Source organism: Pseudochaenichthys georgianus, chromosome 5, assembly GCF_902827115.2.
Source record: "Pseudochaenichthys georgianus chromosome 5, fPseGeo1.2, whole genome shotgun sequence".
NCBI classification, from domain to species: domain Eukaryota; kingdom Metazoa; phylum Chordata; class Actinopteri; order Perciformes; family Channichthyidae; genus Pseudochaenichthys; species Pseudochaenichthys georgianus.
This window is the reverse complement of record NC_047507.1, coordinates 29,176,181-29,203,564: the sequence shown is the minus strand read 5'-3', so window position 1 is coordinate 29,203,564 and position 27,384 is coordinate 29,176,181. Positions and strand designations below refer to the sequence as shown.

The 27,384-nt window shown below is 40.9% G+C and overlaps 2 protein-coding genes and 1 long non-coding RNA gene across 8 annotated transcripts in view; 2 read left to right on the top strand and 1 right to left on the bottom strand.

Moving 5' to 3' along the window:
• LOC117446808 (synaptotagmin-2-like) overlaps window positions 1-6,651 on the bottom strand; it is a 52,230-nt gene extending 45,579 nt beyond the window's left edge. The window contains exon 1 of one of the 2 annotated variants that reach the window (XM_034083244.2): window positions 6,427-6,651. The gene's annotated coding sequence lies outside the window, so the exon portion shown is untranslated. Of the gene's footprint in view, window positions 1-2,823; window positions 2,910-6,426 lie in introns of those variants that run through there. The other variant, XM_071203183.1, reaches the window with a different exon arrangement.
• The window catches only part of LOC117446169 (troponin I, slow skeletal muscle-like), a 187,675-nt gene that overhangs the window by 31,196 nt on the left and 129,095 nt on the right, over window positions 1-27,384 (top strand). The window lies entirely within an intron of this gene.
• LOC117446146 (uncharacterized) lies at window positions 14,873-16,603 on the top strand. 5 transcript variants are annotated; one of them, XR_011643281.1, is made up of 5 exons: window positions 14,873-14,931; window positions 15,122-15,274; window positions 15,565-15,701; window positions 16,223-16,326; window positions 16,488-16,603. It is a non-coding gene; the product is annotated as an uncharacterized lncRNA (long non-coding RNA). The 5 variants fall into 5 exon arrangements; XR_011643280.1 differs by having other exon boundaries at window positions 14,879-14,978; XR_011643282.1 differs by having other exon boundaries at window positions 14,895-14,936.

The window sequence follows — 27,384 nt, the reverse complement described above, 5'->3', positions numbered from 1 at the left end:
TATTTGTAAAATGCCCCCACCCACAATTGTTGTTCGCACAATTATGCTTGTGCGAACAACAATTGTGGGTGGGTGCTTATTGTGCTGCAGACGTTGAAGGACCTGAGTCTCCTGAGGAAATACAGGTGAAAGGTGAGGAGAGGTCATCGCTTGGAAGGTTTTATATCCTGTGGTGTCTCAACAGAACTTAATATGAATTGCTTTATTGTCTCGTCGCTGGATCACCTCCCCCTGGCAAAGTGGCCTCGTCATTTTAATTTGTATTGTTGACAAACCTGTTTGTGTTGCTCTGTTGAACCATGGTTCAACAGGAGCTTCTGTAAATAGTTTTGTAAATAGTTTGAATATTTATCATAGTAATCATGTTCAGTCTCCCACTCTCTCAATTTAATTTATCGTTTCTTTGCCCCACCATGTGTTGTTGTCCAAGGGCACTCATTTGGTCTGTGTTGAAGATTGTTTTACACTTTAGATTAATCAAAATTGTGTTTTTTGGCTGAATTAATCTTTTTGTTGAACCCTAACCCTCTTTGTTCTCATTCTCATTCATTTGACTTTGTTTTGTTCTAACACACATCACTTTTTCCATACACTGTTCTTAAAGGAATGGTCCATTCATTAGATAATTAATCAAAACTTCGGTATTTAGTGAAACATTATGTTTAAACCATACCCTGAAGAAATCAGCGATATTCCCCGGTAAATAATGATTTTATAGCTCTTTTTTATCAAAACCTTTATATTCCGTCTGGCCGCCGCCATTTTTGCCATTTTCAGTAGTCCCGTGATGGTCGTGACGTCATCCATGCGTTCACTTTGTCAACACACGGAAACATGGCGGAATATTTGAGTTCGGACTCGTCAGCAGAGGAAGAAGTTTTGATGTTTTATCAGTATGACAATACGACACCCTCTGTCCTTAGACCCTCACATCGTACAAGGAAAAACTTCCGAAGAAAACCCAGTTTAAAGGGAACATGGGAGAAACCTCAGGGAAAGCAGATCCCTCTCCCGGACGGACAATAGATGCCGTGTGTAAATTGAAGAGATAATACATTTGCAACATAGGTAGTCCAGATGTTTGGAAATGCATGTGTGTATAATAGGAAGATGATATAAGATACTATATGTATGCATGTAGTACCACCCTTGCTAGCGATTCCCTCTCTAGTTTAGCATACTCAGCTTCGTTGTCCCTGGCCATAGAATCACGATTTTATGGGGCCGGAAAAAACTGGGGGAAATACACACTAGTCGGTACTACGCTATATGGAAAGGCCACCAAAAACTGTCCTGGCCTGGACGCTAAAGGACGTTAAAACGGGACTAGCCGCTGCAATGGAAATGCGCTATAACATACCTTATTCTTACTCCGAGCACTACTTCTGCTCCTCCGTCGCTTCACACTTGCAGAGGGCGATTTCTCAACTGGCCGAACAGGTGTCCTGGTCGGTGATGACACCAGAAAGACCGATGGTACTGCATCTCCATTAAGTAATGGTTGTTCCATAAATCCCATGTTATGTTTTATCATACTCTCAGAGTAGTCGTCCGGAAATTTGAAATGTTCACTGCATATATGAGCCTGTGAATCTTTCGGTTCGGGCCGGCCACATTTCGCTAGCCACTGCCTCTGAATGTACTTCTTACGCTTACCTTTTGGCAACAGATGGAACTAAGCATTCCGTGGATTGTTCCTATCAGAATTGTGGCAATATTTCGCGATACAGTGAGGCATATTTGAAGAGAGAAACTACAGTAAATAACATGGAGATCAACGTGTCCTCGAAACCAACGCATTTTACGTCACTCCGGAAAATTCGGCGCCCACAGTGTGTTGTTATTTATTTCGGTTATAATCAGTTTAAAATCACTGATAATGTCATCGGATAAAAAAAAAAAAAGAAAGACTGGCAGAGACTGGTCTGTTTTATCGGATGATAATTATTTAAAAATGAGTGTCATGAGCATACCATTCCTTTAATAAGTAATAGGCTACTGTAGCGCCAGGAAAAGGGAGTCGGAGGCGGTGTATTCAGAATGGAGTTCCACTCTTTATTATCCATTAATCACAGAGGTTAACACATCAACTGCTCTGCTTGACGAGCTAGCAGGAATGGAGGCTAACTCTCCAGGTGTTCCCACTAAAGGGTCCGTGTGGCAACACAATAAGAGAGGTGAATTATGTCCCATAACGTGTCACCACACTACCAAGCTTTCCGTTGTCACCCTGCCTCTCCAAATGCAAAACTGTCAATAAAAAGTATGCAATAATGCAATTACAGCTGAAAAGGTACTTGGGTGTGTGTGTTTTTCAATATATATTTTACCATTCAATAACGCAATCGCTGCAGTCTGTCTGTCCCATATAAGAACATGACAGCGCAGCGCAACTATACTACGGACGTGACTGCCCTGACAGTGACAGCAACATAGCCTGCTTGTGCTACCACACTTTCCCCTCAAAATATCGTTAAATAACGAAACTTGTAAATATTGCCAATCCATACAAAGTGTAACCACATCATGTAAATATGAAAGCAATCTTTAAAAAATAACAGCGTTGGTTTAATCTATGACTATTTTGACCATGTTTGTGCTGTTTTTGCCATAGAGAAGCATTGCCACGGAAGTGCGTTTTGAACTATCCCGGCATACATAAACCACGTGACCGGCTGGCGGCGACATCAAAGAGTGTCGTAACTCTTATCTCTCTATGGCTCTGAGGAAATCGCGACGTTTTCATTGTTACCAAGGTGGTTGCTAGGGACGCTGCTATCACAACACGTGGCATTAGGTAGCAAACACGGCAATATGTCTTACCTTTGTTGTTGTCTGATCAAAAGTTGTCTTCAATGGCATTACAACGATAAAAAGCTGCTGAAGGTTAATCCATAGGTTAACCCAATGTGTCTGTCACTTGATAATCCATCAGCAATAAACCTAGTTTTATGTTTTCAGATAGGTTTCGCTTTGGGAAAACTGCGTGCGCATAGCCCCCACTTCTCGATGGTAACGTTGGTGTGTATGTGGAAATTCCCCTTCGATTCCATTGGCTCTAACGGTTCAAAAGAGATGTCAATCATCAAAATCGACCAATGGGTTCCAGACAAACGGCAAAAACGCCCATTTCCACCCAAATGACCCCAGAGGTGGAGTTTATTTTGCTAAACCTCTCTAAAAAGGTCAAATGTCACTTGTTTTGCATCAATCTTGATACAGCGTACTTATTATATGTTGTACTTTGGATTCCTAAAGCTTTTAGTCTACCATCCCATCATTCAAGGGTGGTTTTCACTATAAGTAAAAATAATCTTTGGACGGACACTATAATTTACATTTTTTACTATGTTCAATCTGAATTTTCTTTATAATAAAAACATCTATATTGATTCTGACTCTTTGACATCCAACTCACAGGTTTATCATTACTTTGAGAAAAAAGATTATTAATTTTCCCCTTTTAGAAGTGTAGTTATGGTCATTTGTTCTGGAAATGTCATTTTCGAGCCTGAGACCTGAAAAACAGGCTTGGGGCATAACAGGTTGGCGTGTAGATTGTGTTCCTTACAGTTTGAATGCAGTCATTTGGCAAAGAAGGCCAGAGCTTCATGAAGTAATAATCCTAAAAATGTAAACAAATGTATGAAGTCAACACTGTGGCAACTGGCTGTAGTATTAGTTCAGGCAGACTTACTCACCAAGCACGATGTCTAGAGTATAAATGAGAAACATCAACAGTGTAAGTGGTGTACATTGATGCACCTGACAGCCTGTGAAGAAGGACCTGAGTCTGTGAGGACAGGATTATAGGCTGCTGCAGTACAGATCCCATTTCATGAACCGTCAAGCAGCAGAAGTCCTCTGGGCAAGAACACCTCTCCTCAAGAGGAGCACTGATGTGAAAACTTAAGGAGCTCAAATGAGGCCTCCCGGATAACTGTGTGAACTGTTGACAATCTGGAATAATATCTGATCTGTCAGTTTTACAAAGCCACATAGGCCGAAAATCAAATATCAACCAAAAATTACATTTATCCGAAGAAGTTGTTGTGCTAAATACAAGAAACTAAGGAAGAATGCAACACATATATAGACTTGTGGAGCTCATACTCTGTAGGCTACTGAGACACTTGTGTCTTGAGCTAAATGCTAACATTAGCATGCTAACGTGCTCACAATGACGCTACTAATATGCTGATCAATGTATGTATGCATACGTGTATACGTGTATATGTGTGATGTGGATGGATGTATACCACTGTAGTTTAGATTGTTAGCATGCTAACATTACTTAAGGACTCAACTCAAACACACTCACAGCTGCTGATGGGGATGCCCTTTTTCAGATATTTGGTTATAAACTTGTGTAAACCAATCCTTTTGCAAATGTAAACTTTGACATGATGGTGGTTTCTAGATGAAAAGTGAGAGGGTCACCAAAGTGGTAATATTTCATTCTTAGGGGAAAGACATGAACAACATTTCTTATAGCATCCATCCATAGACATTTCACTCAAAACCACTTATGTAGACAACATGGTGGCGCTAAAAGTCAGGGAATCACAGAGTCAGAAAGGATTCCTCCTCAGAAAATAGAGTCTGGACCAAATAGTCGACCAGCTTAATGAATCACGTACAGCAACACCATTAGAATATTAGCATGAAAACAAAAAAGTATAATTGCTTGCATATATTTGTCAAAGATCTCAGTATTGAAAGATTTTTTTAAAAGGGACACTCTATAATATATCTCATCTAACAGATGTAACGCTGACTTCAGCACCAGACACCAGGCACAGGCTGCAACACTGTCTTCAGAATGATTCATCCTCTCAGTATACCACTGAATGCAAATTCAGCAAAAGAAACATAACTTTAGATACAAAATGATATTTTCTACAGGAATAATGTTTTTAATAGTCCAACATATCTACAGTAAAGACAGATAACACATTTCAAATGTGCTGCTGTGCCATCGTGTAGTTTATTTTGGGCTATTTCCCTTTTTAATTTGTCACATGAGTAACTTAATCATCTCTTAACAGTTAATACAATAGGTAATAAAGGGGAAACTTAATCAACATATTGATTAACACAAGCCTGCTCTCTTATTGCATTGCCAGGTCACAGACTGCATTCACTGCTATATTAAGATACGTCACTTTGAATCCATCAACCATCTATTGCAGGGCTAAATGCACCATGGCATAGATTGTAGAAGTGGAAAGCTGTGTGTGCATGTGTGTGTATGTATACGGACATACTGCAGAGACACACCCCCTGATACACCTCTGCTGTTGCCAAAAGGAAGTCCTCATTTGGCTCACACACTCAGGACTGTCCCAGTCATGTACTCATAACACCCCTAGGGAATCAGGCAAGCACTGCACCACCTGATCTGTTCACACACTGCATCATAATCAGCCCAGGGACACACAGTACAAACACAGAGCAACTCTGGACTGTGGCTGAATATAAAATATTTCTTAAATCGATAAGAAAACAGAGGAATATCCACATGGGAGATCTCTGTGAGGCCAGATAAAGAAGGGGGTTTGCTTAAATGACAAGAAAATGAAACACAGCTTAAATGTCCATCAGAGGCTGTAATGCGCAACATTTAACAAAAGCTTTATCACCGTCCATCACCGTCAAGGGCATTTTTTTACTAAAACATATTAAAAGGAAAGGTTGTAATGGACTTGGCATACATTCATTTGTGTAACAGATGCACATAAGCACAGTGAGCTCTGCAGACGTGGGCCCTTCACTCCTGCTGGCTCAGCAGATTTGACTTTGCACACACTCCCTCCAAGCTTTTACGGTATTAAGTGTGAGTGAGCAGCCTCTCGTCCTCCATCAAGTCATAGTAAAACAGGCAAATAAGACCCAGTCAAGAAACAAAATAAAAAGTGAATGTAAATCAGTTACATATTGACCAAAAAAATACTTATTTTCTATCTGCTTGTTTACCAGTAAGTAAAATCAAATCTAGTATTTCTCACTTTCAATGAAATTCCTCATGTCAAGATTATGATGACAATGAAAAAGGCTGTTTCTGTATTGTGCAAAAAAACCAACATCCTAAGTTCTACCCTTACACACATTTGTTTCTAGTCTAAACATTGCACTGCAGCACTACTTGATGAGGTGTGAGGACTGACCGGCATACTGTAAAAGTTCCTTCTTTGGGCAGATTTGATAATATTTCAAGACTCTCAGAACTAAAATGAGAGGCGACTGGCAAAACGCTTACACAGTCTGCTCTAATTACCCCTGAGACATTTATTCCATCTTTCCGCCTTTCTTTTCCTACATTCAGACAGGATGTGTGTAATGAGGCTAGGTGCCTCTGTGACAATCTGGCACGCAGTAACTGATGATGCAGTCTTGGACAGGAAAGGAACGAATAAAGCTGCTTACCTTGAAGAGAGAAGTGCTGCCTCCTAAACACTGAGTGGAAGCAGAGAACAGGGTCAGGTATGCAGGAAGAACAATCTTAACAATCTGCACTTTGGTTCATCCCACTCTCACAAGACATCTCAAACCCCCAGAGGCAGAAGGTCCCAGTTTCACCTGGGGGTGTTTCTGTCCAAAAAGCAGACACTCTAATGAGACTTCTTTGGCTCAAAGTGCTGCGTGTGCTCAGAAGAGGCAGAGAGCAGAGGAAACACTCGCACAGATTAACATTGTTCTAACACACTGAAATCAGCACAAGCATCAGAGCCGGTGCAGTTCCACTGCTGTATTTCCCGGCACTGTTCGCTCATTGGCTGAGGAGCTACTCAATAAAAACCCTGCTTGTCATCAATTGGGTATAGATAAGATTTTCTGTGGCGCACTAACAACAGTGCTCCTCCTCTTTTCTTTCTTGCTCCATCACTTTTTTCTCTCAGTACAGGCAGCTAGGGAGTGCTGAGCTTTGAGAATTAGCAGGAGGAAAGGGAGGAAGAGAGCGAGGGGAGGGAGGAAAGTGAGGGGGGGAATCGATGAGTGGTGAATGGAGAGGTGAAGATGGTGACCGGCAGTCTGTAGAGCTGGTTTTTAGGTCCTTCTTGTGCATCCCTGCTGCAGGAGCTCTGCAGGAACCTGAGGGCAGTGAGGTGTGAGGACCAGAGAGGATAGAAGGAGAGAGAGAGGGGGGGGGGGGTTGTTACCGGTCTGCTCGGGCTGGTTTTGCTGCAGTAAAGAGGCAGGCAGACCACAGATGGGAAGTTGTTTTCTTCTGTATTTTTCTCACCAGCAGCAGTTGCTGTAGAGCTCCAGCAGACTCAGCAGCATAAGAAGGCAACTAGTTCCTCCCTTCCTTGTTTACAGGCATCCATCATGTAACTAGTGAATAATTTAAAAGAGCAGAAGGTGGGATGAGCCACAGGATTGACGGATCACTGCTACTGCCTCATTAGGATGACGGCACATAACAGACTTGTCTAATTAAAGAAAGTCAAGCAGGACTCGCACTGGGTGTTAATGCTGACACACAATTCAGTTCAATACATTTAACATGTTTTTTATCATTTCTTTCAGTATTTGGGCATGTTAATATTTTGAAAGAAAAATGATGTAACTTAACATATTTGTTGGAGCATTTTTTTCTTTTGTTTTTGCTAATTAGCACTTAACACAAAGTAGGCTGCAGCTAAAACTGATGAGAATATAAATGTTCAGGTATTGGCTCATACATAAAAGTATCAAATAATGGCACCTAATTCAAATTCAGATGATAACCAAAGTTATAGTGGCACACAAACCTTTACTGCACAAGCCCAAGCCAATGAAAGTGTCCTGCAGCTGATTAGCAGCGCAACATTTGTAATGAAAAGCAATGACAGGGCAGCAGGGAGAGTGCCAGTTTCACCATTATACTTATTAAACTTTCCGGGAATGTTTCCAAAATCTCTGCAGCAAATAGCAGCCAGACTCCCTTCAAGAAGGACACAGCATTTCATTGCGTTACCCTTGACATAACACAGGCAGGCTGTGCTCAGTGCATTACCAACGATTAGACCACCACATGAGTCAGAGATGCTGCATCACTGAAGCATCCTCTTCATGAACGTTCCACGGTAGAATCTGTGCTCATTAGCTTCCCACTCAAGGGGGATTGGTGATAGAAAAGTTTTGATGGGATCCAATTCAGCCAGAGGATATGTTGAGATTGCCTTGTGCTGGACTTAATAGCAATAAATGAACAAAAACACAGATAATTCAGGATAGAAGAAATATTTTGCTGAGCCTGAAGCAACTTTCATAAAGGTGAACCAGACTAATCCAATCAATCCAATCCAACTTTATTTATAGCACTTTAAAACCTTCAGACCAAAGTGCTGTACAGAGAGATAAGCTCAACAACATAAATAAACATTTAAAATACAAGATACAAACACAAAACAAACTAGCATAAACGTAATAATTAAAAATAAATAACAGCCATAAAAACAAGAGTCCACTGAAAGCAAATAAAAGCAACAATCTACTTGTTTCTGATGCTAATGAGAAGAGGTGGGTTTAAAACGGGATTTAAAAGCAGACAGTGTGGGAGCCTGTCTGATGAGCAAGGGCAGGTCGTTCCACAATAATAATGTCCATAATGCGTTTCTATTATGGAATGTAAACAAAATAGTTAACATAACGTACAGTAATAAAGAAATACGCTCACATAACGTGTCTGCCTTCTGGACCTCATTATCAATACTAAATATATTGATAATGAGATAATTGCTGTTTCTCTGCAACAAAAAATTGCCCAATTAACAGATTCTTATAATTTATACATATATATAGATTGAATATTGAAGATTTGCACATATATGCAGTGTAAAAAAAAAGTGTATTTAATAAGCAAAAGTATACAGAGCCTAATGCTAGTGAGTGACAGATATAGAGACATATTCAGATGATAAGGAAAATATATTGTATGTTGTAATTCATTCCAAAAGTCATAGCAGTCCACACAAAACACAACCACTTAGTTGAGTAAAAGAGCATTTGACTGCGATGATGGCAACTTTTGGAACTACTGCTATTTACTTTAATTGGGAAAGAATCTTATAGACTGTACCATCGCAGACAAAAAAGCAGTGACCGGGGAAGACACAACAGCTGATGCTGATATTTGACTTCTGTGCAAAATGTACCTGTCTACATCAAGATGGATGGTACACTGAAATAAAAATAAAAACATGAATACTACTGTAGCCCTAAAAGATACTCGTTAAGAAAATGCAAATCGCTTTCAAATAATCAAACCATCATACAAATGAAATGTCTGCAAGCATGTCCATCGGGTATTTGCAGTAAACAACTTACGCAAGTAAACAACTTACGCAACAGTTCATTACCATCTACTTACATCACGAAACGAGTGGAAAACAATTCTAATCTCAAGGGTATAACTAACAAAAGTAATTCACTGTATAATGTCTTTCTACTAAATTTCCCTTGTGAGTTTGATCACATATAGCTTAAGGGAAAACTAACACCCACAATTTCCCCTGTGGTGATGACAAATTTAACTGAGGACAGGAACATCATCAAAAAGTTTACTTGAAAGTTTGATTTATTGCACTTTATGACAATCATATGAATGATTGAAACCCATTACAGTCTCAGTGCACAATGACACATCACTGGAGTGGATGAGAAACGTTTTTCTAAATGTAATCCTCTCAAGGTTTTTCAGATTGAAAAAATCTAATGCTTCAGTAATGAAATCTCTTCTTTCTACATGTGCCATTAATTTCATCCTGTTGACTTCCTGCAGTGTGTTATGTGCATGTAAAAGGTTTGCAAAGTCTAAACTCCAAATTTCTCTCCCACACACTCCCCCTGCCACTTTCTGAAACGCCTTAATTGGACTCCTTTGTTTACTTTCGGAACATAGTGACATCAATATGGTGACACTCATTCTTCTTTGGCTAGCGCTCCAACACATTGTACGTGATAGGCTAAGGGGCGGAAATCTCAACAAAGCTGGCTAACCAATCAGAGAGTTACTTAAGTAGAAGTACGGAACTACTATCAGCAAAATGTTCCTTCAGTATCAAAACTACAAGTAATTATTAAGCAGATTAGCAGTATTATATATTATTATTATAATTATTATTATGTTTTAATGCCCAACAAATACTTATTTGTAATACTGGGTAGATAAGTCGTACAGTACTGCATCATATTACACAATCGAATCATGTGCTCTGTCCAGATATGTATGTCAAAATATTATGTAAGTACAATACTCAAGTTGATGTACTTTTTTACATTCTGACTAATTGTACACATTATTGAAACCAACAAACTATACAGATATGCGATGTACATGTATACACACTTTAGGTTGTACTCTCCTCTGGCTCCCTGTGCTGAAACTATCCTGACATTTAGGGAGCAGAGGGGAGGAAACAGAGAGAGGGAATGTTCCCCCCCACCAGTGAAGGATGTGTTGCACTGCACAGATTTGGGGCAACATGGCGGAGCAGTACTGAGAAAAGGGAAGCCAAAGGGGACACTGGTACAGTGAGTAATTATCTGATCTTTCTGCACCGACTTCTTACATTTCATCTTCTTTTCCTCTGGCCTCCAAGCCCTTTCACATCAGATTTGATTAGATACCCTTACTAATTAAACTGTGGCCAATCATTTGCATACATCCTTATGTGTCTTATTAAAATACAGATTAAGTGTTGCATTTAGAAGAAAAAACGTTGAAGGCTGTATTGCAAACGCCACTATAGGCCAAAGGCAAAGCAATACATCGAAGAACCAGATGTGTCAATAGTGCCATCGTTCATTTTATGCTCCAGCAAGTTTCAAAATCTGTCAGGGGTATGATGCTGAGAGAGCAGAAGGCAAATGGGAATCATTAAGAAAGCCCTTTCTCAGCAAATCCTCAGAAAAAGGTATATTCTAAATCAGCTCAGAAAAGACATAAAGCTCCTAATGTTTCTGCTATAAATTAATCACTTCATATAATGTCATTAAAAATGGACTACCTATGTTGTAAATGTATTATCTTTTCAATGTACACACGGCATCTATTGCACGTCTGTCTGTCCTGCAGGGATCCCTCCTCTGTTGCTTGCTCTCCCTGAGGTTTCTCCCATGTTTCCCTTTAAACTGGGGTTTCTCCGAAAGTTTTTCCTTGTACGATGTGAGGGACTAAGGACAGAGGGTGTCGTATTGTCATACTGATATTCTGTACAAACTGTGAAGTCCACTGAGACAAATGTAACATTTGTGATATTGGGCTATATAAATAAACATTGATTGATTGAAAAATATGTATTTCACAAATAGCTAAATTGAATTCTTTAAAGCTGATTTTATTCCTAGTCAGCTAAGAGTGTAAGACTCGGAGTGACCAGTTGAGGGCGCTGTGTATACAATATATACTCTTCAGAGGTCACAACATTCAGTAAAATGGCTCTGCAGACTTCTTGATATTTCAACTGCTTGTTTGATAAAACGTTTTCCACACAGTGTATTAATATCTAGCTTTGAAGTATCAAAACTGTACACTATTTCAATTCAGAGGTACAGTAAAGAGTACTTGCGTATAAGTATGTGACTTTACTTAAGAATGAATGTTACTTAATTCTTCTTTACCACCAGATTTCAGCTAATAATATAGGACTTTTTACTCCACTACATTTATCTGACAGCTTTAGTTACTAACATAAAGACTATATTCACAGAAGTTGGGGCCCCTTGTCAAGATTCAGTTCGAGTAAAGACACTTTACTCTCTTTGAGATTCAGAGAGTCTAATAACCATTATTTCACAAGACAGCAAAGGTTGTTGGAACAATTTTAAATCAGATTATAACTATTTGACGTGACTATTGATACAAAACTGTTGAATAACACCTGCCAAACTCACTTTATTATATTCCATAAAGCAGAGAGAAGCTGCAGATGATTCTTTGTATGTTCATGACTACACATGACCCATTTCACATGTAATTTAACCAATTTTCACTGTTAAATGTGGATGCTTTGAGTAAAGGGTCTTTGGATATTACTGTTTCAGCTACTGTCCCAACTGATGTTTATTTTGTATACACTTCACCTTGAAATGTTCCTTTAACATCAGCTTGCAGCTATACTGTATATTACTACATGTTTATGTAAGTACATGTGTTCGTCCATGTGCACAGACGCACACATGCATGAGATAAACTACCAATGTTTTGCCGCTTCAATCTGGTACTTAAATATATTAATTCACCCATGAAGCACTTCCATCGATCTACTGAAAGGTATTGATCCTTTTTCAGTACGAGACTGCAGAGACTGGGCTGAAACTGACAGTCACTACAGTCATGTGATCACTCTTCACTGAGGCGAGTAAATAAAACAGATGCCAATGTACGGTAATATATCATACGTTGGATTTTTTTTTAATGGAAATACACTTGTATCTGTGTCTGCCATGTCCTTATGAGTAAGTAGAGTACAGTGGCATCAGTTACCAGAGATTATTTGCTACATGAAAAGCTTTCTAAGGAGAGCGGTGATCATGTACCAGGGAAATGAAGTTACAGAACATAAAACCAACACATTGGACTCTATCTTGTAAAGCCTAGAGAATAATATGTATTTGTGGGTTTGTCACCACAAGCGTTTTAACAGCCTTCTAAAACAGTTTTCAGTTGTAGGACAATGTTTTCATACATTAAGTAATATGCTAGTTATTTCCATAACGTTTTTTAACAAGAAAATGTTTTAAAAAAAGTTTATTTTCATAGTTTCACTAGGTGCTAGCTGATATTTTTAAATGTTTTGTTTTATCGACCAACAGAAAACATTTAGAATATTACATTACAAAAAAAAGGACAATAATCATCAAATTGTCCCATTGGAGAAAGTGAAAACAGAGGAGAGTGTGTGTTTTCAACTTGAAAATTACATGGATTAATTAACTCAGTCAATGTGCTTTGGCCGCTACACTTTCCCTTCGAACCAGTATGTTCTCATGTAACTTTCCCCTCTCTTATGTGTCTCCAGTCTGTGTTGCCCTGAAGGTTAAACATCAGCACTTTTTAAAAAAATAAAATGTTTTATCCGCCAATTTACCACCAAAAACTCAATCTAGGCTAACATTTAACCTGTAAACCCAACACACTCTCACTCCCTAAGCGTCCAATAGCGACGTTTGGTCAGTGTCCGTGGCGTCCAATTGTGACGCTCCTAGGCTCCTTCAGCGTCATAAAGGGACGCAAATAGCTTTCAACTGATTGCAATGTATTCCCATCTGCGTCGGGATTTGACGCTCATGGAAGCACGGCATTCGTTTGTGTCGGCTGCCCTTAAAGGCAGTGTGAGCGTCCATTCCCATTGGATAACGGAGAATTGTACACCCGGATGTAAGTATTCCTCTTGATGTCGATTGATTTTACAGTGATATCTGCACTACTCATCGACTAAAAAACACCAGATTATCCTTGTTAATTACACAACATTGATTGGCTTAAATTGTGTGCAATGCTTTTGTATTTTTCCCCTTCGATTCGGAGAAACTAATCTTTTTTCAGAGTAAAGGATGACAGAAGACACTACACTACCCAGAATCCCCAGCTATCGTTTGGACTACACCATGTGCTCTGTTTGACAAACCCCGTTTTTTTCACCATTCATTCCAATGGCTGGCGTCTATGTCACGTGATCTTCAAATTTCTCCCTGCAGAAAAAGAAAACATGGCCGAACTTCGTTTTATTCTCGGTGGAAAATGCCTATTTTAAAGTTAGTTTGGCCATTAAAATGCGTTTTGATGTCATTTGATGCGAGAAATATGAGTTGTTATTTCAGATTATGTGTGCAGTGGATGTACATGATCTTTAGTTTGCTAGTTATTATGAAGATTACTTCAGGAAATCCAGAGCCCTAGAGATACTAAGAGTTACGACACTCCCATAGACCTCCGTTGTAAAAAATGGCGGCGCCTACTTCCGGGGTATGGACATCGAAATAGTTCAAAATATTGTCATTTGGGCGTTGGACCTCATTCACTTACATTACGGCGCGTCGATTAGTTCCAGAGGTAAGTTGCTGAAATATCGAACTCTTTTGAATTGTCAACTGTCTATATTGTAGGCCCTTTATGATGCTTATACTGGTCTTCATTTGTATATGCACAGCGTAATTATCTATATTTTATCTTGGTTATTACAACCCATTTTGCTAGCATTGCCTGCTAGTTAGCTAGCGCGACTTCGTCAGCTTTGATTTGAAGGTAAGATTTCAGTAATGAATCGCTAGCAGCTTATATATCAATGATGCTGGGTAACTAACAAGCAGGATTTAGATTGATTATGTGTTTTTATTGTTATTTTGGTTTTTATCTGCTGAACCTGACCGTGTCAGCCATCCTTAGTCGGCTTTTTCTGTATGATATGACTTAACTGCTAGCACTAGTAGAAATGAGGTGGCGTTTGTGATAAATATTTCATTGCATTTTGGGATATACTAACATTTCATTATGTGACATGTTGACTGTACTTAGTTTTTTTTGGTACTGTTCCGTGTTAACTCATCTGTACTGTACAACTAGCCTAGCGCTACTTTTTAATGCTTGATGGCATGCTAGGATAGATTCCTTTGTATTGTAATATACACATTAATTTAATGATTGTTCTTCAAAGGTATTATTCAGTCTTAAAAATATAATAGCCTACTGAATAGGCTACTCTACAGCAGTGAATGAAGGATGAGCCTAAAACATGGTCATGCATCCAAAATGTTTATTTTTAAACAAAATAAACACTTTAAAAAAAATAATTAGCACTTATTTTTATTCAGCCTCATATGTCAGCCTCCTGTTGCTGCTGCTGCTGCTGGCGTAGGCTGCTGCTGCTGAAGGAGGCGGGCTGCTGCTGGAGGCTGCTGACGGAGGACCGGGAATGGAGATGCCAAGTACATCGATGGCAACGAGTAAGGTGTTTGGCAGTGGCCTAGATGTTATGACCTTCGGTGCAGAGGTCTGTTGGGTCTTCTTTGCCTTCTTACTCTGACTCTTGCTGCCAAGATACCCTTTATGTTTATCCTTCCTCTCAGCCCTGATGCACTTTGATGCAATCCTTAACCTCAGCCTGATGTATGTTGAGAGGATTTTTTTCTTCAGGTCATGGCATGAGGGCAGGTTGCTGTCCAGCAACATGGCTTCTTGTTCCAGCTGTGACACTGCATTTGAGGACTCCATGAGGGAATCGCTCATCCTCACACGGAACAGCTGCTCCACGTTCTGAACAAGGGTGAAAACCTCATCTGATGGACGGTAAAGTGCACCCCTTTTAAATTATTTTAATACCAGCAGACCAGCTCTCTCATGTATATCCTGTAGTGCCACAACAGAACCTTAGTTGTATTGCTTTTTTCCACGGTGTCTTTCCCCCACCGTATCCCACCTTTTTTTGATTGCCCAAGTGCTCTAATTTGGTCTGTGTTGAAGATTTTTTGAAACTTTAGATTAATCAAATTGTGTTTTTTTTTTAATGCCGAATGAATCCTCTTCTGGTTTACCAGAGCCCTCTCTGCTCTCTTTCTTAGTAATCTCTCCCTTCTCAGTTGCCTCATTAGATCCTCCACGTGAGCCCGGTCACAACTGGCCCTTGGCAGTCTGGTCCCTGGAGCACCTGACCCTGGCAAACTGGCCTCTTCATAGCTGACCCCTGACTGACTGGCTCCTGGCACACTGATCTCTGGTAAGGTGGCCTCTTGATTGTTGGCCCCTGACATACTGGCCCCTGGCAGTCTGCTGACATCTGTCTCACTCTCTCTGTCTGTGATGTCCCTTTCATTCCCTTGGAACTCCACCTCAATATCTCCCTGAATCTCTGTAACAATAACAAGGCAATCTTGCTGTTATATGTGTATGCTGCCTTTACATGTGCACCTATTGTCATGTAAGGGTACACTATACTCCTACATTATAGTGACATTCATCTAAGTTCGCCTATTGGCAATGTTACAGTATGAAGAAATCTGTAGATTATGTACATGTGGTATATGAGTCTTCAGAGAATCCCTGAACCCTGGTAGTTTTGAAGCTGTATAATCTGAAAGTTGCATTAGGAGTGTAGTCTATCCTTGAATTATATAACATGGGAAACATTGTTAGCTTCATATATAATACCAATGTTTGATGTGCAGTAATAGGTGTGGTCATTATTCCTGACAGCTGGAGGCATACTCCTTGACGTGAATTTTCTCCTTTTCGGTTTAGGCCGATGTATAAATACTGTTGGAACAGCATCTGGCCTCAACCTCAAATTTCCTCCTGATTTGTTGCCAATATATTGGTCGTCTTCAAAGTGTACCTGTGGGTAGGTAGGTTTGATCAGTTTCCCCTGCACCCTTCAAATGTCATTGAAGAGTCATAATTCTCTACACTTGGAAATATGATGCCCTTTAAAATGTTAATAAGTCATGTCACCTCTGTGAACATTACTTACATGACAGAGTTTTCTGCTCTTGTTGTCCTCTGTCAGACACAGGTTTTGTCTGTTGACCATTGCCATCCATCTCTTCCTTCGCTCTACGTCCTTAGGGAAGCCATACATCCGGAACCCCTTCTCGGATCGATTAGAGCACCCAAATGCTATGTATGACAACTGATCTATTAATCCATCCATCCATCCATCTTCTCCCGCTTATCCGTGGTCGGGTCGCGGGGGTAGCAGTTCCAGCAGAGAGCCCCAAACTTTCTTTTCCCTGGCGACATCAACCAGCTCTGACTGGGGGATCCCAAGGCGCTCCCAGGCCAGCGAAGAGATATAATCCCTCCACCTGGTCCTAGGTCTACCCCTTGGTCTCTTCCCAGCTGGACGTGCCTGGAACACCTCCCTAGGGAGGCGCCCAGGTGGCATCCTAACTAGGTGCCCGAACCACCTCAACTGGCTTCTTTCGACGCGAAGGAGGAGCGGCTCAACTCCGAGTCCCTCCCTGATGACCGAACTTCTCACCTTATCTCTAAGGGAGACACCAGCCACCCGGCGGAGGAAACCCATCTCGGCCGCTTGTATCCGCGATCTCGTTCTTTCGGTCATGACCCATCCTTCATGACCATAGGTGAGGGTAGGAACGAAAATGGCCCGGTAGACAGAGAGCTTTGCCTTCCGGCTCAGCTGCCTTTTCGTCACAACTGTGCGGTAAAGCGACTGCAATACCGCTCCCGCTGCTCCGATTCTCCGGCCCATCTCACGCTCCATTGATCCCTCACTCGAGAACAAGACCCCGAGATACTTGAACTCCTTCACTTGGGGTAAGGACTCATTCCCTACTTGGAGTGGACAGTCCATCGGTTTCCTGCTGAGAACCATGGCCTCAGATTTGGAGGTGCTGATCCTCATCCCAGCCGCTTCACACTCGGTTGCGAACCGATCCAGTGAGTGCTGAAGGTCGCAGACCGATGAAGCCATCAGAACCACATCATCTGCAAAAAGCAGTGGTGCAATCCTTAGTCCACCGAACTGCAGACCCCCCCCCCCACGACTACGCCTCGAAATCCGATCCATGTATATTACAAACAGGATTGGTGACAAAGCGCAGCCCTGGCGGAGGCCAACCCTCACCGGAAATGGGTCCGACTTACTGCCGAGGACCCGGACACAGCTCTCGCTTTGGGAGTACAGAGATTGGATGGCCCTGAGTAGAGACCCCCTCACCCCATACTCCCGCAGCACCTCCCACAGTAACTCCCTGGGAACTCGGTCATACGCCTTCTCCAAGTCTACAAAACACATGTAGACCGGATAAGCGTACTCCCAGGCCCCCTCCAGGATCCTTGCGAGAGTAAAAAGCTGATCCGTCGTTCCACGACCAGGACGGAATCCGCATTGTTCCTCCTCAATCTGAGGTTCGACAATCGGCCTGACCCTCCTTTCGAGTACCTTGGAGTAAACTTTCCCGGGGAGGCTGAGTAGTGTGATGCCTCTGTAATTGGCACACACCCTCTGATCCCCCTTTTTGAAAAGGGGGACCACCACCCCGGTCTGCCACTCCTTCGGTACTGTTTCCGACTTCCACGCAACGTTGAAGTTGTCCGTTGATCTATTAAAATGCAATATAAACGAAAGTGCCATAATATTTATTGTGCAAACATTTTAACATGAATATTGCTATGTCCTCTGTTCAGTCTGCTCCCAACTGTATTCTCTCCCATTATTCACCACTGTTCCTATTCTTGCTCTGCTTTTTAGGGCCCAGGAAACCGATGAAGAGGATGTCCCTTTCACAAAGGAACCTTCTTGTTTTTTTCAAAATGGTTAGGCCCCTGGATGCCCTAGACTAGAGTTCTGTATTGCTTTTTTGTAAATAGTTGCTTTTTTGTAAATAGTTGTTTGTAAATATTTGTAAAATGCCCCCACCCACAATTGTTGTTCGCACAATTATGCTTGTGCGAACAACAATTGTGGGTGGGTGCTTATTGTGCTGCAGACGTTGAAGGACCTGAGTCTCCTGAGGAAATACAGGTGAAAGGTGAGGAGAGGTCATCGCTTGGAAGGTTTTATATCCTGTGGTGTCTCAACAGAACTTAATATGAATTGCTTTATTGTCTCGTCGCTGGATCACCTCCCCCTGGCAAAGTGGCCTCGTCATTTTAATTTGTATTGTTGACAAACCTGTTTGTGTTGCTCTGTTGAACCATGGTTCAACAGGAGCTTCTGTAAATAGTTTTGTAAATAGTTTGAATATTTATCATAGTAATCATGTTCAGTCTCCCACTCTCTCAATTTAATTTATCGTTTCTTTGCCCCACCATGTGTTGTTGTCCAAGGGCACTCATTTGGTCTGTGTTGAAGATTGTTTTACACTTTAGATTAATCAAAATTGTGTTTTTTGGCTGAATTAATCTTTTTCTGTTGAACCCTAACCCTCTTTGTTCTCATTCTCATTCATTTGACTTTGTTTTGTTCTAACACACATCACTTTTTCCATACACTGTTCTTAAAGGAATGGTCCATTCATTAGATAATTAATCAAAACTTCGGTATTTAGTGAAACATTATGTTTAAACCATACCCTGAAGAAATCAGCGATATTCCCCGGTAAATAATGATTTTATAGCTCTTTTTTATCAAAACCTTTATATTCCGTCTGGCCGCCGCCATTTTTGCCATTTTCAGTAGTCCCGTGATGGTCGTGACGTCATCCATGCGTTCACTTTGTCAACACACGGAAACATGGCGGAATATTTGAGTTCGGACTCGTCAGCAGAGGAAGAAGTTTTGATGTTTTATCAGTATGACAATACGACACCCTCTGTCCTTAGACCCTCACATCGTACAAGGAAAAACTTCCGAAGAAAACCCACAGTTTAAAGGGAACATGGGAGAAACCTCAGGGAAAGCAACAGAGGAGGGATCCCTCTCCCAGGACGGACAGACGTGCAATAGATGCCGTGTGTAAATTGAAGAGATAATACATTTGCAACATAGGTAGTCCAGATGTTTGGAAATGCATGTGTGTATAATAGGAAGATGATATAAGATACTATATGTATGCATGTAGTACCACCCTTGCTAGCGATTCCCTCTCTAGTTTAGCATACTCAGCTTCGTTGTCCCTGGCCATAGAATCACGATTTTATGGGGCCGGAAAAAACTGGGGGGAAATACACACTAGTCGGTACTACGCTATATGGAAAGGCCACCAAAAACTGTCCTGGCCTGGACGCTAAAGGACGTTAAAACGGGACTAGCCGCTGCAATGGAAATGCGCTATAACATACCTTATTCTTACTCCGAGCACTACTTCTGCTCCTCCATCGCTTCACACTTGCAGAGGGCGATTTCTCAACTGGCCGAACAGGTGTCCTGGTCGGTGATGACACCAGAAAGACCGATGGTACTGCATCTCCATTAAGTAATGGTTGTTCCATAAATCCCATGTTATGTTTTATCATACTCTCAGAGTAGTCGTCCGGAAATTTGAAATGTTCACTGCATATATGAGCCTGTGAATCTTTCGGTTCGGGCCGGCCACATTTCGCTAGCCACTGCCTCTGAATGTACTTCTTACGCTTACCTTTTGGCAACAGATGGAACTAAGCATTCCGTGGATTGTTCCTATCAGAATTGTGGCAATATTTCGCGATACAGTGAGGCATATTTTAAGAGAGAAACTACAGTAAATAACATGGAGATCAACGTGTCCTCGAAAACCAAACGCATGGTTTACGTCACGTCCGGAAAATGGCGGCGCCCACAGTGTTGATGTTATTTCGGTATATAATCAGTTTAAAATCACTGATAATGTCATCGGATAAAAAAAAAAAAAAGAAAGACTGGCAGAGACTGGTCTGTTTTATCGGATGATAATTATTTAAAAATGAGTGTCATGAGCATACCATTCCTTTAATAAGTAATAGGCTACTGTAGCGCCAGGAAAAGGGAGTCGGAGGCGGTGTATTCAGAATGGAGTTCCACTCTTTATTATCCATTAATCACAGAGAGGTTAACACATCAACTGCTCTGCTTGACGAGCTAGCAGGAATGGAGGCTAACTCTCCAGGTGTTCCCACTAAAGGGTCCGTGTGGCAACACAATAAGAGAGGTGAATTATGTCCCATAACGTGTCACCACACTACCAAGCTTTCCGTTGTCACCCTGCCTCTCCAAATGCAAAACTGTCAATAAAAAGTATGCAATAATGCAATTACAGCTGAAAAGGTACTTGGGTGTGTGTGTTTTTTCAATATATATATTTACCATTCAATAACGCAATCGCTGCAGTCTGTCTGTCCCATATAAGAACATGACAGCGCAGCGCAACTATACTACGGACGTGACTGCCCTGACAGTGACAGCAACATAGCCTGCTTGTGCTACCACACTTTCCCCTCAAAATATCGTTAAATAACGAAACTTGTAAATATTGCCAATCCATACAAAGTGTAACCACATCATGTAAATATGAAAGCAATCTTTAAAAAATAACAGCGTTGGTTTAATCTATGACTATTTTGACCATGTTTGTGCTGTTTTTGCCATAGAGAAGCATTGCCACGGAAGTGCGTTTTGAACTATCCCGGCATACATAAACCACGTGACCGGCTGGCGGCGACATCAAAGAGTGTCGTAACTCTTATCTCTCTATGGCTCTGAGGAAATCGCGACGTTTTCATTGTTACCAAGGTGGTTGCTAGGGACGCTGCTATCACAACACGTGGCATTAGGTAGCAAACACGGCAATATGTCTTACCTTTGTTGTTGTCTGATCAAAAGTTGTCTTCAATGGCATTACAACGATAAAAACGCTGCTGAAGGTTAATCCATAGGTTAACCCAATGTGTCTGTCACTTGATAATCCATCAGCAATAAACCTAGTTTTATGTTTTCAGATAGGTTTCGCTTTGGGAAAACTGCGTGCGCATAGCCCCCACTTCTCGATGGTAACGTTGGTGTGTATGTGGAAATTCCCCTTCGATTCCATTGGCTCTAACGGTTCAAAAGAGATGTCAATCATCAAAATCGACCAATGGGTTCCAGACAAACGGCAAAAACGCCCATTTCCACCCAAATGACCCCAGAGGTGGAGTTTATTTTGCTAAACCTCTCTAAAAAGGTCAAATGTCACTTGTTTTGCATCAATCTTGATACAGCGTACTTATTATATGTTGTACTTTGGATTCCTAAAGCTTTTAGTCTACCATCCCATCATTCAAGGGTGGTTTTCACTATAAGTAAAAAATAATCTTTGGACGGACACTATAATTTACATTTTTTTACTATGTTCAATCTGAATTTTCTTTATAATAAAAACATCTATATTGATTCTGACTCTTTGACATCCAACTCACAGGTTTATCATTACTTTGAGAAAAAAGATTATTAATTTTCCCCTTTTAGAAGTGTAGTTATGGTCATTTGTTCTGGAAATGTCATTTTCGAGCCTGAGACCTGAAAAACAGGCTTGGGGCATAACAGGTTGGCGTGTAGATTGTGTTCCTTACAGTTTGAATGCAGTCATTTGGCAAAGAAGGCCAGAGCTTCATGAAGTAATAATCCTAAAAATGTAAACAAATGTATGAATAGTCAACACTGTGGCAACTGGCTGTAGTATTAGTTCAGGCAGACTTACTCACCAAGCACGATGTCTAGAGTATAAATGAGAAACATCAACAGTGTAAGTGGTGTACATTGATGCACCTGACAGCCTGTGAAGAAGGACCTGAGTCTGTGAGGACAGGATTATAGGCTGCTGCAGTACAGATCCCATTTCATGAACCGTCAAGCAGCAGAAGTCCTCTGGGCAAGAACACCTCTCCTCAAGAGGAGCACTGATGTGAAAACTTAAGGAGCTCAAATGAGGCCTCCCGGATAACTGTGTGAACTGTTGACAATCTGGAATAATATCTGATCTGTCAGTTTTACAAAGCCACATAGGCCGAAAATCAAATATCAACCAAAAATTACATTTATCCGAAGAAGTTGTTGTGCTAAATACAAGAAAACTAAGGAAGAAGATGCAACACAATAAAAGAATAGACTTGTGGAGCTCATACTCTGTAGGCTACTGAGACACTTGTGTCTTGAGCTAAATGCTAACATTAGCATGCTAACGTGCTCACAATGACGCTACTAATATGCTGATCAATGTATGTATGCATACGTGTATACGTGTATATGTGTGATGTGGATGGATGTATACCACTGTAGTTTAGATTGTTAGCATGCTAACATTACTTAAGGACTCAACTCAAACACACTCACAGCTGCTGATGGGGATGCCCTTTTTCAGATATTTGGTTATAAACTTGTGTAAACCAATCCTTTTGCAAATGTAAACTTTGACATGATGGTGGTTTCTAGATGAAAAGTGAGAGGGTCACCAAAGTGGTAATATTTCATTCTTAGGGGAAAGACATGAACAACATTTCTTATAGCATCCATCCATAGACATTTCACTCAAAACCACTTATGTAGACAACATGGTGGCGCTAAAAGTCAGGGAATCACAGAGTCAGAAAGGATTCCTCCTCAGAAAATAGAGTCTGGACCAAATAGTCGACCAGCTTAATGAATCACGTACAGCAACACCATTAGAATATTAGCATGAAAACAAAAAAGTATAATTGCTTGCATATATTTGTCAAAGATCTCAGTATTGAAAGATTTTTTTAAAAGGGACACTCTATAATATATCTCATCTAACAGATGTAACGCTGACTTCAGCACCAGACACCAGGCACAGGCTGCAACACTGTCTTCAGAATGATTCATCCTCTCTCAGTATACCACTGAATGCAAATTCAGCAAAAGAAACATAACTTTAGATACAAAATGATATTTTCTACAGGAATAATGTTTTTAATAGTCCAACATATCTACAGTAAAGACAGATAACACATTTCAAATGTGCTGCTGTGCCATCGTGTAGTTTATTTTGGGCTATTTCCCTTTTTAATTTGTCACATGAGTAACTTAATCATCTCTTAACAGTTAATACAATAGGTAATAAAGGGGAAACTTAATCAACATATTGATTAACACAAGCCTGCTCTCTTATTGCATTGCCAGGTCACAGACTGCATTCACTGCTATATTAAGATACGTCACTTTGAATCCATCAACCATCTATTGCAGGGCTAAATGCACCATGGCATAGATTGTAGAAGTGGAAAGCTGTGTGTGTGCATGTGTGTGTATGTATACGGACATACTGCAGAGACACACCCCCTGATACACCTCTGCTGTTGCCAAAAGGAAGTCCTCATTTGGCTCACACACTCAGGACTGTCCCAGTCATGTACTCATAACACCCCTAGGGAATCAGGCAAGCACTGCACCACCTGATCTGTTCACACACTGCATCATAATCAGCCCAGGGACACACAGTACAAACACAGAGCAACTCTGGACTGTGGCTGAATATAAAATATTTCTTAAATCGATAAGAAAACAGAGGAATATCCACATGGGAGATCTCTGTGAGGCCAGATAAAGAAGGGGGTTTGCTTAAATGACAAGAAAATGAAACACAGCTTAAATGTCCATCAGAGGCTGTAATGCGCAACATTTAACAAAAGCTTTATCACCGTCCATCACCGTCAAGGGCATTTTTTTACTAAAACATATTAAAAGGAAAGGTTGTAATGGACTTGGCATACATTCATTTGTGTAACAGATGCACATAAGCACAGTGAGCTCTGCAGACGTGGGCCCTTCACTCCTGCTGGCTCAGCAGATTTGACTTTGCACACACTCCCTCCAAGCTTTTACGGTATTAAGTGTGAGTGAGCAGCCTCTCGTCCTCCATCAAGTCATAGTAAAACACAGGCAAATAAGACCCAGTCAAGAAACACAAATAAAAAGTGAATGTAAATCAGTTACATATTGACCAAAAAAATACTTATTTTCTATCTGCTTGTTTACCAGTAAGTAAAATCAAATCTAGTATTTCTCACTTTCAATGAAATTCCTCATGTCAAGATTATGATGACAAATGAAAAAGGCTGTTTCTGTATTGTGCAAAAAAACCAACATCCTAAGTTCTACCCTTACACACATTTGTGTTCTAGTATGTAACATTGCACTGCAGCACTACTTGATGAGGTGTGAGGACTGACCGGCATACTGTAAAAGTTCCTTCTTTGGGCAGATTTGATAATATTTCAAGACTCTCAGAACTAAAATGAGAGGCGACTGGCAAAACGCTTACACAGTCTGCTCTAATTACCCCTGAGACATTTATTCCATCTTTCCGCCTTTCTTTTCCTACATTCAGACAGGATGTGTGTAATGAGGCTAGGTGCCTCTGTGACAATCTGGCACGCAGTAACTGATGATGCAGTCTTGGACAGGAAAGGAACGAATAAAGCTGCTTACCTTGAAGAGAGAAGTGCTGCCTCCTAAACACTGAGTGGAAGCAGAGAACAGGGTCAGGTATGCAGGAAGAACAATCTTAACAATCTGCACTTTGGTTCATCCCACTCTCACAAGACATCTCAAACCCCCAGAGGCAGAAGGTCCCAGTTTCACCTGGGGGTGTTTCTGTCCAAAAAGCAGACACTCTAATGAGACTTCTTTGGCTCAAAGTGCTGCTGACGTGTGCTCAGAAGAGGCAGAGAGCAGAGGAAACACTCGCACAGATTAACATTGTTCTAACACACTGAAATCAGCACAAGCATCAGAGCCGGTGCAGTTCCACTGCTGTATTTCCCGGCACTGTTCGCTCATTGGCTGAGGAGCTACTCAATAAAAACCCTGCTTGTCATCAATTGGGTATAGAGGGGAGGGGGTAAGATTTTCTGTGGCGCACTAACAACAGTGCTCCTCCTCTTTTCTTTCTTGCTCCATCACTTTTTTCTCTCAGTACAGGCAGCTAGGGAGTGCTGAGCTTTGAGAATTAGCAGGAGGAAAGGGAGGAAGAGAGCGAGGGGAGGGAGGAAAGTGAGGGGGGGAATCGATGAGTGGTGAATGGAGAGGTGAAGATGGTGACCGGCAGTCTGTAGAGCTGGTTTTTAGGTCCTTCTTGTGCATCCCTGCTGCAGGAGCTCTGCAGGAACCTGAGGGCAGTGAGGTGTGAGGACCAGAGAGGATAGAAGGAGAGAGAGAGGGGGGGGGGGGGGTTGTTACCGGTCTGCTCGGGCTGGTTTTGCTGCAGTAAAGAGGCAGGCAGACCACAGATGGGAAGTTGTTTTCTTCTGTATTTTTCTCACCAGCAGCAGTTGCTGTAGAGCTCCAGCAGACTCAGCAGCATAAAGAAGGCAACTAGTTCCTCCCTTCCTTGTTTACAGGCATCCATCATGTAACTAGTGAATAATTTAAAAGAGCAGAAGGTGGGATGAGCCACAGGATTGACGGATCACTGCTACTGCCTCATTAGGATGACGGCACATAACAGACTTGTCTAATTAAAGAAAGTCAAGCAGGACTCGCACTGGGTGTTAATGCTGACACACAATTCAGTTCAATACATTTAACATGTTTTTTTATCATTTCTTTCAGTATTTGGGCATGTTAATATTTTGAAAGAAAAATGATGTAACTTAACATATTTGTTGGAGCATTTTTTTCTTTTGTTTTTGCTAATTAGCACTTAACACAAAGTAGGCTGCAGCTAAAACTGATGAGAATATAAATGTTCAGGTATTGGCTCATACATAAAAGTATCAAATAATGGCACCTAATTCAAATTCAGATGATAACCAAAGTTATAGTGGCACACAACCTTTACTGCACAAGCCCAAGCCAATGAAAAGTGTCCTGCAGCTGATTTAGCAGCGCAACATTTGTTAATGAAAAGCAATGACAGGGCAGCAGGGAGAGTGCCAGTTTCACCATTATACTTATTAAACTTTCCGGGAATGTTTCCAAAATCTCTGCAGCAAATAGCAGCCAGACTCCCTTCAAGAAGGACACAGCATTTCATTGCGTTACCCTTGACATAACACAGGCAGGCTGTGCTCAGTGCATTACCAACGATTAGACCACCACATGAGTCAGAGATGCTGCATCACTGAAGCATCCTCTTCATGAACGTTCCACGGTAGAATCTGTGCTCATTAGCTTCCCACTCAAGGGGGGATTGGTGATAGAAAAGTTTTGATGGGATCCAATTCAGCCAGAGGATATGTTGAGATTGCCTTGTGCTGGACTTAATAGCAATAAATGAAACAAAAACACAGATAATTCAGGATAGAGAAGATAATTTGCTGAGCCTGAAGCAACTTTCATAAAGGTGAACCAGACTAATCCAATCAATCCAATCCAACTTTATTTATATAGCACTTTAAAACCTTCAGACCAAAGTGCTGTACAGAGAGATAAGCTCACACAACATAATATAAATACATTTAAAATACAAGATACAAACACAAAACAAACTAGCATAAACGTAATAATTAAAAAATAAATAACAGCCATAAAAACAAGAGTCCACTGAAAGCAAATAAAAGCAACAATCTACTTGTTTCTGAATGCTAATGAGAAGAGGTGGGTTTTAAAACGGGATTTAAAAGCAGACAGTGTGGGAGCCTGTCTGATGAGCAAGGGCAGGTCGTTCCACAATAATAATAGTTCCATAATGCGTTTCTATTATGGAATGTAAACAAAATAGTTAACATAACGTACAGTAATAAAGAAATACTGCTCACATAACGTGTCTGCCTTCTGGACCTTTGTTAGTAGTGTTTTACTGAATTATCACAATCTTAAATAGATTATACACTACTCCAACCACTATGTGTGATCAGTGTGGCACAATTGTCATATCCCTCAATAATTAACGGCATAGGACAGGACCAATATGTATCTGTGCCTTATAGACAAAAAGAAGATCTACAAGTGTATTGTTGTGACAGATCTACTTTTCCCAAGACGCAAAGCATGAATCTGAGATAGTTTGCTGTGCAAACATCTCCTCTGAAAAACAAGTGTGTTG